Consider the following 13,789-nt stretch of genomic DNA (forward strand, 5'->3'; position numbering starts at 1 on the left):
AAAGAGTGCCTCAGCTCCACCCTCACTATAAAACTCCCTCATTATGTAACCAAAACTGTGATCTTCATTATTATAATAAAATGGAGAGTCAATACTGTTGGGACATATTTTGTCTTTAAAATATAATAAAACAAACATGTGTATGACTCCCAAGATGTGGCCAAGAGTTACAGTGGTTCATATAAGACACTACTTGTGGTTCCTTTGATGGCTGCTTAAACATGTTTACAATAAAACTTTATAATATGTAAATCAATATTTTAAGTCATCTTCTATACCATTTTATTAATTATTTCACTTACACATTATGTATGGCTTTATAAATTAATTATAAGTTTATATTACAAAAATGACCAAATCTGCCGTAAGGAATTAATTACATTAAAATTTGTTCCGGTACATGAATTGTGTTTTACTGTGGGCATGTACTGGCTCTCTGTTATGTACTGTTGGTTAACTTAGTAAACAGATTAAGGCAGTTAAGGATTTAACCTTTGACGACCAGGCTTATTAGCCGCTTAGGTATGAAACTGCCGGAGAAAAGGTGGAGTACTTCCCCGCCAGGAGTACTGTCACCCTATCTGGAGTACTATCACCCCGTTTGGTCCCCGAGATATGCTAGGGACTGTCAGCTAATTGATGATGTCCAAAGGAGAAATTGGAGCGCCGTTAACTACCTATTACTAATGAGCGGGAACCACCCAGTAAGGTACGGTAACTATCATTATTGTAGTCTGGGAAGTAATTCGTCTATAATTTTCCACATAAGGTTTTTTGAGATTAAGGTTTAATAAATTTAGAAAGTATTATATAATTCTTAAATAAAAGTAAATGTTTTGGTTATATTAAAGTATTTTTTAATGATAAACTTAAGTAATTCTGTAGTGTTGGCAGCCCTGATTCAACACATGGCCGCTTCCGAAGCTGAAGAAATTGGAGTACTGTACAGTATTCTTATTCTATTTATTTTTCCGCAAAGTTTTCCTTATTGTTAATTTTTTATATTACGATATAAATTAATTTAACTTAAAATTTGTATAAAATTTTGTATGTACGATTAAGTTTGGATTTAGTTTTTAATATTTTCTCATTCGTATACGGGTTGTTGCGGGCAGAGGAGTAAACAGAAGCGACTTAACACGTGGCGTCTCAGTAACTGTTGAGGCACGGAGGGAGGAGGTGCTGCTCGTCGTCTCTCTCACTTGACAGATTCTGTACCTAATATATATAGTAAGTTTTATTTTTAATTTGTTTAAGTGGTTAAATTTGTCATTGTGTAAAGGTCAATATAGTAAGGTTATTTATTTGTTGATTTTGTACGGTTTTATTTGAAAAGGAAATACTTTAAATGGACTTCAAAAATTATTGAAGATAAACAAGGCATTAGTTAATTACTGTATGAACGAGCACTAGTGAACCACCATAGGTTAATGGTCTTTAACGCTCGTAATCACATAGACTAGTTACTTTAGACTAGAATGCTGTACTATTTTGGTTTAATGTTTTTAAATTAATGAACTATGGTGGTTTTGGTACTGTACTTCGATTTGTGTGAATAATTAACGTTCCTCATACTTTAATAACGATCATACTTCAGTAACGTTGATCATACATACATATTGTATGTTTTGGTCTTGTGTGTTACAAGATTTAACTTTAAAGTATTTGTAACTCGTAAGATTTCTCGGTTAATATTGGTCCATTGGCTGACCACAGGTTCCCGCGTTATTTACCCGAGATTATATTCCTGTCTCCTTGCCTCCTCCTTGTAGGTAAGATTAGGTAGGTAGGTAGGTTAGTTTGGCTCCTTTGGTATGACGATATATATATATATAGTATATAATTTTTATTTGTTTTGGCGATTTACTCATTGAACCTTAATTTTTGTGCTAATTACCAGTTTAATTGCAAAAACTCTAATTTGCAAAATAAATGGTCAAATTTGAGTAAAAAACTAAAAACCAAATAAAAATAATCTCGTGCCAAAACTTGACCGCCAATGGAAGAATATTTTCTAACATATCTTTTCTTTACAGATGATGGATCCAGTTGTTATTGTTGTGTTAAAGGCCAGTTTGGTGCATCAGTGGTCGTTAGCGTGGATAGTACAGCACCTCCTTATTTATTGTGGTAAGAAAATTTGTTATATAGTGAAATGTCAAGTCTGCTTCAATAACTTAGCAACTGGGGTCTAGAGTGGTCCATCGCATCTGGACACTGGCATGTACTGGGCATGTACTGGTTGTTACATACTGTTGGCAAGTAATGGGCATGTACTGGCTCTGTTGGCATGTACTGGGCTGTTGGGTAGGCACTGTTGGCATGTACTGGCATATGGCAGTACTGGCTCTGTTAGGCACTGTTGGCATGTACTGGCTCTGTAGGCACTGTTGGCATGTACTGGCTCTGGTAGGCACACTGTTGGCATGTACTGGCTCTGGTAGGCACTGTTGGCATGTACTGGTTGTTACATACTGTTGGCAAGTAATGGGCATGTACTGGCTCTGTTAGGCACTGTTGGCATGTACTGGCTCTGGTAGGCACTGTTACATAAGAACATAAGAAAATAAGGAGTCAGCAATAGGCTGGTTGGCCTGTGCATGGCAGCTCCTGTCGAGAGTTACTACCACTCTCTATCATCCATGAATCTATCCAGCCTCCTTTTGAAACTTTCCAGCGTTCCGCACTTACTACAAAGTTGCTAAGCTTGTTCCACTCGTCCACCACCCTATTTGTGAACCAGTTTCTTCCTATCTCCCTCCTAAACCTAAACTTATCCAACTTGAATCCGTTGCTCCGAGTCCTATCCTGCTCGGATATTATAAGAACTTTATCTATATCCCCTTTATTGATTCCTTTCACCCACTTAAATACTTCTATCATATCTCCCAGCACTCTTCGTCTTTCTAGGGAATGCAAGTTAAGTTTCTTTAACCTATCCTGATATGGAAGGCTTATAAGTCCCGGAATCATTTTTGTCATTCTTCGCTGCACCGACTCTAGTGAATTTATATCCATTCTATAATAGGGACACCAGAACTGAACCGCATAATCGAGGTGCGGCCTGACTAGGGCAAGATATAGTTACAATAAGACCTCTGCACTCTTGTTGCTTACACTTCTAGATATAAAACCCAATACTGTTTGCCTTATTTCGAACATTAACGCACTGTTTTCTAGGCCGTAGATCTGGGCTTACAAGTACCCCTAGGTCTCTTTCACAAGTCGACTTCTCTAGGTTGATGTTAAGGCTGTATACATAAGTATTTGTTCTTCCAATATTAAGTACGCTGCACTTGCTGGTGTTGAATTTCATTTGCTGTTGGCAAGTACTGGTACTGGGCATGTACTGGCTCAGTAAGGCACTGTTGGCATGTACTGGCTCAGTAAGGCACTGTTGGCATGTACTGGCTCAGTAAGGCACTGTTGGCATGTGCTGGGCATGTGCAGACAGTTATACACTGTTGGCAAGTACTGGGTATGTACTGACTCTTACTAGACTAAGTAATGCCCTTATACATGTTTATAAACTTGTATTAAGTCGCCCCTTGCCTGCCTATAAGCTGGACAAAGGCATAAACCAATTGGCTTTCCTTTATACAATACACTGATCAATCATTGGCCTTTACAGTAATGTAATTATTCATACATGTCCTCTGTTTCAACATAGGACTTACAAATGCCATTTTCCAGTCATTGGGAGACGTTTTGTTTGTTTATGCATCTATACAAGATTTAATGAGTTCAGGAAGCTCACTGCTCAACTCTTTAACATGGGAGGCTCCCCATCAGGACTCTTATGTACCTTTAGTTTTGATAATTTGTTTTAATACTAGATTGAGAACGGTCAGTTTTGTCACTCAAACACGTGGACGTTTGCATCCTCTTGTGAACACTATTTAACGCCTCTTGTCTTGCCCTGATCTGAGTCTGCGTAACTATCATCTTGTCTGGGTCCGATGCCCACACATAGAAAGTTTTGGGGGACTTTGGTGACTTGACTTCATTTGGAATCAGACTGGCAATCTTACTTGGTCTTTCTACAGTCTGAATGGTCAGTGTATTCATAGTCAGTGGGTTTGATCTGCAGTATATTTTATGAAATAGTTTACTTAACTGGCTATAGTCATCAGTGTCTGCATTCAGGTTTCTCAGTATAATTTCATTCCTCAAGTAATGCTGTGTTGTGTATTAATGCCTGTAAACTCTTGGCTTAATAAACTTCAGTTCTGTGATCAATAAATACATCCAACAAGGATTAAGTCTCTTGCCTTTAGTTTAATTTTAAGTCATTTATATTCACAATCCTTCTTCCCCTTCAAGTACCTTCACCTGTCTGGCTCTAAGGCCCTGCACAGTAACTGGATCACTCTAAAACCGTTTGTTAACCGAGGGAACACTGTACTGTACTTGTATTCTATATAAACTTTGTACCAGGTGAAAAAGTGGATTATCTTTGTTATAAATGGTGGAATTTAAAGTTTAAGTTATTAAACTTCGCAAGGAACTTTATGTAGTTGTAAAGAATTGTAAATTAATGTTGTGGGTTGATGGCCTGTTGATGTTTGTACTTTGCTACATTTTTTTTTTAATGTTGCCACATTCTTACAAGAAATTGATGGAGAAAGTGTTGAACATTACTCTGCCTTACTCTTACCAACCGTTCTTGAATGTAATAAACCTTTTCTTTAACTAACAGATACCTTGCATAATGGTCATCAATAATCTAGTTGTGTACAGTTCTATAAAACATTGTAGGGGGCAGTTAACCAGTATAATGACTACATAATACTGTACACTGTATCAAAGCTTAGTTGTCAAAATATCAGTGATATCACGACTGTATTTGTTAGACCTATGGTAAAAATAAGGTTGCGTTACTTTACGTTTGTCCCCATTTTTCATATTTGTTGCCTAAGTTGAGCTGTGTAATTCTTCATGTATTCAGTAAATTGATATACAGTTGTCCCTTAATATACTAAAATATTGTTCCTAGAAATGGTTTCATTAAGTTGAAGTAGTTTATATATTAGTACAGTATTATTGGGGTTGTTCCTGTGAGGGAAAATTTTTATACTGATAAAAATGGCAGCAAAATGGGATTTATTATTTGCTTCTGTATAGTGTAGACATTTATTGAAACTTGTTTATCATGTACTGTATATTGGGGGTAAACCTGTATTGATGTAGCATGTACTGTAGGTATACTATTAATATATTAGTACAGAGTTGTAATAATTCATCATTCCAGGATGATGACTTGAAGATGGAGGATGCAAGAAATGAGGAGTACTAGAGTTCTTCTGGTGACCTGACTTGCTGCACCAGACACACTAGTCAGGTTAGGTACAGTACAGGGCATCTCATTGTGGTTTCTTCACAAAGTACAGTAATTGTAACCCATGGACTGCCTCGTCTAGTTAACTCTTCTAAGGGTAAATATCAAGAAGTATTAGTACTGTACAATACTTGGGATGCACGAATTAATTGCTATCAACTACAGATAATATAAATATTTTGCTGAATAATCTGTAGCTGTAAACAAAGTATTAGTTGATTTCATTTTGCTGTGTTTTGGGTTAATAAATTACTAACATTTTTATTGCCGGCAAAATACAGTAATTACAGAAACCAGTTAGTCTGTTCACTTATTGAGAGATGTTGCACTCGGCTGCCAGTCGTTGTTTGACTGTTTTGTTATTGGATAACATGGCAGTGTCCTCTGAAGGTCTGTCTACAGCACTTCATTATATGGTAATGAATATATCAGGCCAGACAAAGTAGCTTTTGTTTAATCTGAAGAGAAAAATAATCTAGTAAAGACCGTCACCGTCGAGACCCCTTTAATCCGGATAAAATCTGAACTTTTTTTTTAAGAGTTGTAGGAATATTACCTATGCGGACCTTAAGCTAAAATGCTGGTCCACCCACTGCTGGGATAAAACACCAGCGTCTTTTTGGTTAAATGTAAAGTCTCCACCACTAGTGTGGGGGGGGGGGATGCAACTTTTAGCTTCAGAAATGAAAAATATTTACCATTTACTGCCAGTAAACAATGGAAATGTAAAATATGTACCAATTAGTAATGAAAAGTTGTGCAGTTCCTTAGCAAATGAAGCTCACCAACTTACAATAGGCTAAATTACCTTACAATGTGTTTTCAGTAGTCTATGTTGAAGTTCTTAGCACAGGCTAACTTATCATATCATATACGGTATCACAGCTCTCATTGATCTACAAAAAATACCGGTAATAAAAACCTTATTGATATTTCACACTTAATATAATACCCGGTAATCTACTTCAACCTCCTATTGTTTACAACGACGCATGACGCACCACCAGCTGTTGAGTATCAGCTTGACGGTACACGTGTTTTTTGAATCGTTTTCAGTTAAAAAACTGTTACATCACCTGTATGTTTTACCTTAACTGCGCCTGAATGAATATATTCTTGGAAATAAATAGTAGTTTTGCTGAAACGTGTTGTATTATAATGTAAAATAGGATAAAATACATGACGAAAGCAAAAGATTTTACCTAACCTTCCAATGTTCAAGAGAAGTTACTCGTTTTTTCAATAGTTTTTGGTTAAAATACTGTTATATTACAATGGTATTCTATTCATACTGTGCTTGATATAATGCATTCACGGAAATGTAATATTTTTGCTGAAATGACGTACGTATTACAGTGGAAAGTGGGATAAAATCGTGACAAAGACAATGACTTGCATTCTTTCGTTCAAAAGATGTTACCGTAATCGCTTTTCGATTGGTTTTCAGTTAAAAAAACTGTTGTATTACAATAATATTCTATCCTAATTGACTTGAATACTACGATACCATATTTCTGAATATTTTCATTAAAATCCATCCAAATCATTTTCCTTGTCATCGTCTGCAGCACTAAACAGCTTCTCCCAGTCCTCTCCTTGAACAGGGCTAGACGGTACACGTGTTTTTCGAATCGTTTTCAGTTAAAAAACTATTACATCACACGTATATTTTACTTAAACTGCGCCTGAATGAATATATTCTCAGAAATAAACAGTAGTTTTGCTGAAACGTGGTGTATTTCAATGTAAAATAGGATAAAATGCATGATGAAAACAAAAGACTTTACCTAAGCTTCCAATGTTCTTGAGATGTTATTCGTTTTTTACTAGTTTTCGGTTAAAATACCGTTATATTACAATGATATTCTATTCATACTGTGCTTGATATAATACATTCACGGAAATATAATATTTTTGCTGAAATGACGTCCGTATTACAGTGGAAAGTGGAATAAAATCGTGACAAAACAATGACTTTGAAATATAATGCAATTTTTACCCCCAAATCGGTTAATTCGGACAATCTGCTAAAACGGTCACCCTCCCCCCCTATTAGTCCGAATTAACGAGGGTCGACTGTAGTGTAGCACCGTAAAAGTACATTATATATTATATTTATCAATATTACCCAAATTAGAACTAAGAACGAGCTGGTACAGTATTATCATAACTCTTATAAAGAATGACAGGTTGTTGAGGCTGGAGGGGAGTTTTGGCAACAATTGTATTAGAGAATGAGTAAATAATGATTAAATGCTCCAAAATAAGTCTTGAACATGAGAAAAAAGTTGCCATTGTTTATAAATGCAGGGATTTTTCACCACTGACTGCTCAAGTAAACGTTGAGCTGATGCAGACAACTCTAGTACAATACATGGCCGTCACGAGGTGACGAACATCAATAATAAAATTATAAATTTAGTAACTCGTTAGTTAATATTTTCTGGTCTTGGTGTGGTTTATCACTGTTGCTTCAACCCTTAATGCTTTCATTTTCACGTCCATTGTAATTACTTTCCTTGGCACCTTGGCTGGTTTATCAACACAAGACGAGACTGTGTTACTTAACATTGATGAACAGATTAATGGCAAGTTTATTGGATCAAGTTAAGGTGTTGGTTAGATTATAATGTTGAGTTATAACATTAGTCTGTACTTATACCGTACAGTATATATTTAATATACACGGTATTCTTCCTTGATGGTTGTAGCTTCCAACAGCCTTGATTTTATTTACCTATAAATAGTTGACCACTTGATTACTTATTACTGGGTGTTGTGCCGGGTTGACTTGAACGCTGCAATAATAATGACATTTAAAACCCAGGTGCTCTTAGTATTGCAGCTAAAAGAATTCCCTAAGACTATTACTAAAGTTGATGTATTTGTGGATGGGTACTCTACCACCAGAGTAAATTGTTTTATTTAAATACTGTATTTGGCTGATACTTTGCTTTGTTTATAGTATGGCTTTGGCGAGACTATATAGTGACTTGACTGTTTTACCTGCATGATAAAGTTGACCTAAATTATAGCATTAACTCTAAATCTGTGTCTTTTAAATCTGGCGGCAGATTATTGGGAGAGTTATTAATGGTGCATCACTACTGTATTTGATTGTTCTTTAATTACTGTACTAGATTAAGTGGATTAATGTGGTACTTCCATAGAGGATAAAATCTTCAGGTTAGGTTCACGTTATACAATACAGTATGAGGATAAATTGGTACAGTATTGTAAAATGATCTTGCTTTTACTTCAAAAACAATCATTTAATACATAAAATTTATAACTTACACGAATAAAATAATTTTTGGTCGCGTTAATGCCCGACTGTGAAATAATTCGGAAGTGTACATGAATAGTTACCTACAAGATGTGTGCACTTGGTATATAATATACTAGATGGCAACTTTCACTTGTAATACTGTACCCAGTTGTAGACTAATACTGATTATAACAAGACCTGTTGGGAGTATTTCTAGCCCCATCTCAACCAGGGGGCAAAGAATGACAAATGAATCTTGAAGGTTTTCCATACTTTTGGGGGAAAACAAACCGTTACTTCCCCCGGAATTAAAGGTCAAATTATGTCGCACCAAAAGACACAGGATAAACTACCCGGGCATATTGGCCCAAACTGCCATTTTACCAACTTTAGTTTTGATAATTTGTTTTAATACTTGACTGTGAACATGTCAGTGTTGTCACTCCTCAAACACATGGGAGGTTTACATCCTCTTGTGAACACTATTTAACGCCTCTCGTCTTTCCCTTATCCGAGTGTGTAACATTATCTTGGTCTTGGGTCTGATGTGCCCACATGTAGAAAGCTTTTGGGGCTTTTGACTTAATTTGGAATTGGACTGACAATCTTGCTTAGTCTTTCTACAATCTGAATGGACTTTGTATTATAAGTCAGTGGGTTTGGTCTGGAGTATACAGTATATTTTATCAAACCGTTTACTGGCTATGATATTCAGCATAGTGTCTGCATTCCTGTTTCTCAGTGTAATTTCATTCCTCCAGTCAGTGTCGCCAGTACCCCATAATGCAGTATTAATGCTTTTAAACTGGCTTGGCATAAAAAACTTCAGTTCTGTGATCTATAAATACATCTAACAAGGATTAAGTCTCTTGCCTTTAGTTTAATTTTCCACCATTTATATTCAAAGTCCTTCTTCCCCCCAAACTTCACCTGGCTGGCTCTAAGGTCCTGTACAGTAACAAGATCCTTCTTAAGTTAGCCAAGTAACTGGCATCAACCTTGGCATTATTAACTTGCCTGCCTCCATAGTTCTCAATTTGTCCAATACGTTGTTCCCAGTACAGGTAACTACACCTGTAATCTTTATATATATGTATCTTATATCTAGTGAAGTGTGGATTACATATTTTCTAAATGGTGGAATTGATTTTTTAATGATCTTTATTAAACTTTCATGTATTTGTAAAGAATTGTAAATTGATGCTCTGGGTTGATGGCCTGTTGATGTTTGTAGACAGTCATTGGATGAGTAACTCATAATTGTAAATTTTAGTTAATTTAAATTTTAACTTAATTTTGATTAATTTTTCACCATTTTGTTTATTAATGTTGCTGCATTCTTACAAGAAATTGAGGAGAAAATGTTGAATGTTACTTTGCCTTACTCTTACCAACAGCTCTTGAATGTAATAAACATTTTCTTTAGCTAACTGATAGCTTGTACAATGTTCATCAATAATAAAGTACTATAAAACATTGTGGGGGAAGGGGGCAGTTAACCAGTATAATCAGGGGATGACTACTTAATACTTGTAATACTGTACACTGTATCCAAGCTTACATAATACTTGTAATACTGTATTCAAGTTTATCAGTGATCTCGGCAATAGTCAAAGAGCTGCATTAAAAATAAGTTTACTTAACTCTGCATTGTTCTCCACTTAAGTTGTGCTGTAATGCTTCATTTATTCATTAAACTAGTTGACAGGTGTTCCTTAATATGACAGTTTTATTCCTGGTAATGTGTTCATTTAGTGGAAGTAATTTGTATATTATTGGGGTTCTGTTCCTGTGAGGGAGAGTCTATTCATATACAGATAAAAGTGGCATCAATAAGGGATTTATTCATTGTTTGCTTCTGTGTAGTGTAGACATTTGTTGAAACTATAGGGCATATGTACTGTATATTGGGGGATACCTGTAATGTACTGTAGGTATAATATTTAATTTATTTGTACAGACTATAGAGTTGTAACAATTATTCATTCCAGGATGATGACTTAAAGATGAAGGATCCAACAAATGACCCGAGAGTTTTATGGTGAACCGACTCTTACTGCACGGCCCTGCGCCAGTCCAGGGTAACTCAGTGGTTTCTTCACTAAACTCTCAACAAAGTACAGTGCAGTATTTGTAACTCCTGAACTGTCGTGTCTAGTTAACTCTTAAGTATATATATATCGATAAAATATTAGTACAGTACAATATTAGGGATGCACCAATTAATAAGTTAAAGATAATATCAATATTTTGTGGAATAATCCGTATTGGTAAACAAAGTATTAGGTGATGCAATTTTGACGTCTTTTGGGTGAAGAAATTAACCTGTAAAATTTTTATTACCGGCAAAATACAGTAATTGCGGAAACCAGCTTTAGTCTGTTCACTTATTATGGTCATGTCACTCGGCCGCCAATCATTCTCGTAGTTGTGATGGATAACATGGCCGTGTCCTCTGTGCAGGTCTACAGCACTTCATTGTACGGTAATGAATATATTATCAGGCCAGACAAAGTAGCTTTTATTTATCAAGAGAAAAATAATCTGGTAAAGACTGTCGCTGACGAGAAAGATTTTTATATGTTGTAGCATCATTAAAGCACATTAGATATTTTATTTACCAATATAACTCACATTAGAACTAAGAAAGACCTGGTACAGAATTAACCTATAATGAATGACATTCAGTTGGTCGTTGAGGCTGGAGATGCGTTCTTGATAACAAAATTAGTCGATGATAAACAACTCCCTTTAAATACTATATTTTATTAGAGAATGAGTAAATATAGATTAAATGTTCCCAAAATAAGTCTTAAACATTAGCAAGTCTCTATTTGAGTTATAACATTAGTCATTACTTTTTATTATACCGTACAGTAAATATTTAATGTAGACGGTATTCTTCCTGGATGGTTGCAGCTTCCAACAGCCTTTAAACTATTTACCTATAAATAGTTGACCACTTGATTAGTGAGAACGTTAATAATTACTGCGTGATGTGCCGGGTGGACTTAAACACCATAATAATGATGAAATTTAAAACCCAGCTGCTCTTAATATTGCAGCTTCAAGAATTCCGTCAGACTATTACTAAAGTTGATGTATTTATGGACGGGTTCTGTACCACCAGAGTAAATTGCTTTATTTAAATATACTGTATTTGGCTGATATTTTGCTTTGTTTATAGTCTGGCTTTGGTGGGGAGACTAAATAGTGACTTAATTGTTATACCTGCATGATAAAATTGACCTAAATTATAGCATTAACTCTAAATCTGGCGGCAGATTATTGGGAAGTTTTGAATCTAGTTATGTTATTAACGGTGCATCACTAATGTTCTTCAATTACTGTACTAGATTAAGTGGATTAATGTGGTACTTCTATAGAGGATAAAACCTTCAGTTTAAGGTCATGTTATAATACTGTATTAGGATAAATTAGTACTAAAATCTTACTTTAAACCTTTTATAGGTAATAACTTGACTTTACTCTTAACTTCTTACTTTAAAAACAATAATTTAATACATAAAATTTAACTCATTAATGCTGAACTTGGTGAAATAATTCATAAATATAGATGTAAAGTTACCTACATTTTCTATACAGTACTTAAGAAATAATAAATTACTCTCGGCAACCTTCACCTTTAATAAACAATACTGTACTGGGCCCAAGGTATTCATTCATTGATTTAAATTTAGTTAAATTAATTGTTGACAAATTAATAATTCCTAAAGCAAAGTCATTGAAAGAAAACTTTAAATATATTAACAAAACTGAACCAAAGATGCAGGTTTATTGTAGTTATGACTAACTCTTATGGTTAAACTAAACTTGTACAATATACATGCTTAGGTTAAGTTGCTGTACAGTTACTGATAATATTCCCTGAACACTAGGCCAGTATGTTATCAAGGATCATTAGGTGAAAGATTTCAATTTCCAAATTTAGATTTTTGTAAGTAATTTGGTCATTAAGTGTTAAATTGTCTAAAACACTTCAGCACATTGTCATTATTATGTTTAAAATAATTTTCTGGTTAAATAAACGTGATTATTAATTTTACAATTTATTTTGTACAGAAATATTATTCTGGACTTTGTGGTTGGTGGTTACCACGAAGCTGGACTGCCTGCCCCTGCTGTCCTGGACTGACTGCCTGCTGCTGCCGCCCTGGACACTGTCCTGTCCTGGGCTTGCCACTGCTGCTGCCGCCCTGGACTGACTGACTGGCTGCTGCCGCCCTGGACACTGTCTTGTCCTGGACTGCCTGCTGATGCTGCCACAGTCCTGGATTGCCACCATCCTGGACTGCCTGCTGCTGCTGTCCTCGACACTGTCATGGACTGGCCACTGTTGCTGCCACCATCCTGGACTGCCTGCTGCTGCCGCTGTCCTGGACACTGTCATGGCCTGGCCACTGCTGCTGCTACCCTGGACTGCCCACTGCTGCCCTGTTAAAGAAAAATTTGTAATACCTTTAAGTTTCCATTAATAAATGTTTAAATGTCATTACCAGTATTCATTAACCTTTTCTTTACAACTTGTACAGAAAAGTTCATCTTCACATTTTGAAGCAAAATACTTTCATAAAGCATCTGAAAAATTATATATACAAATACTGTATAATAAACAAATGAAATACAAATATAATATACAATACACAATACAGGTATAACAAACAAAAAAATATATACATCTATATTATATATATAACAAATAAAAAAAAGCTATAAATATAAAACAATAGCTATAAATATGAAAAAAAAGCTATAAATATGAAAAAAATAGCTAGAATTATACAAAAATAGCTAAAAATATTGAAAAAATAGCAAAATTTGAGCGAAAAATGGTCAAAAAATTGCCCTATTTTTACCCTTAAGTGTTTTTTGAGTTTGCCATTGCCAGGACTAACGTTGAAAAAATTTGGTAAAGGATAATCGGAAGAGTCTCCGGAGTAAGGCCTTCAAATTATCATTCACCAATAATATAAAAAAATACAAGCATAACGGACTACCTGGACGTGGGGAGAATACTCAGTAGGCGCCCACTGAGTTACTCTCCCAACGTCCAGGTAGTCCGTTATGCCTTATAATATACATAAACAAGGAGATGCCAAGCTGGAGCTCTTAAGAATGGCAAAAAAAATTTACCCCTAAAACTAGACAATTTCTTATTACAC

At 35.3% G+C, this 13,789-nt stretch overlaps 1 long non-coding RNA gene across 3 annotated transcripts; it reads left to right on the top strand.

Moving 5' to 3' along the window:
- Window positions 1–8: 8 nt before the first annotated feature.
- On the top strand, window positions 9–13,119 carry LOC121862466. 3 transcript variants are annotated; one of them, XR_006088239.1, is made up of 5 exons: window positions 9–1,230; window positions 2,037–2,130; window positions 5,252–5,435; window positions 10,598–10,723; window positions 12,690–13,119. It is a non-coding gene; the product is annotated as an uncharacterized LOC121862466 (long non-coding RNA). The 3 variants fall into 3 exon arrangements; XR_006088238.1 differs by having other exon boundaries at window positions 10,598–10,687; XR_006088240.1 differs by lacking the exon at window positions 9–1,230 and adding an exon at window positions 1,825–1,835 and having other exon boundaries at window positions 10,598–10,687.
- Window positions 13,120–13,789: the final 670 nt, after the last annotated feature.

The sequence above is a fragment of the Homarus americanus genome, unplaced genomic scaffold, assembly GCF_018991925.1.
Source record: "Homarus americanus isolate GMGI-L3 unplaced genomic scaffold, GMGI_Hamer_2.0 scaffold31037, whole genome shotgun sequence".
Taxonomy (NCBI): Eukaryota; Metazoa; Arthropoda; class Malacostraca; order Decapoda; family Nephropidae; genus Homarus; species Homarus americanus.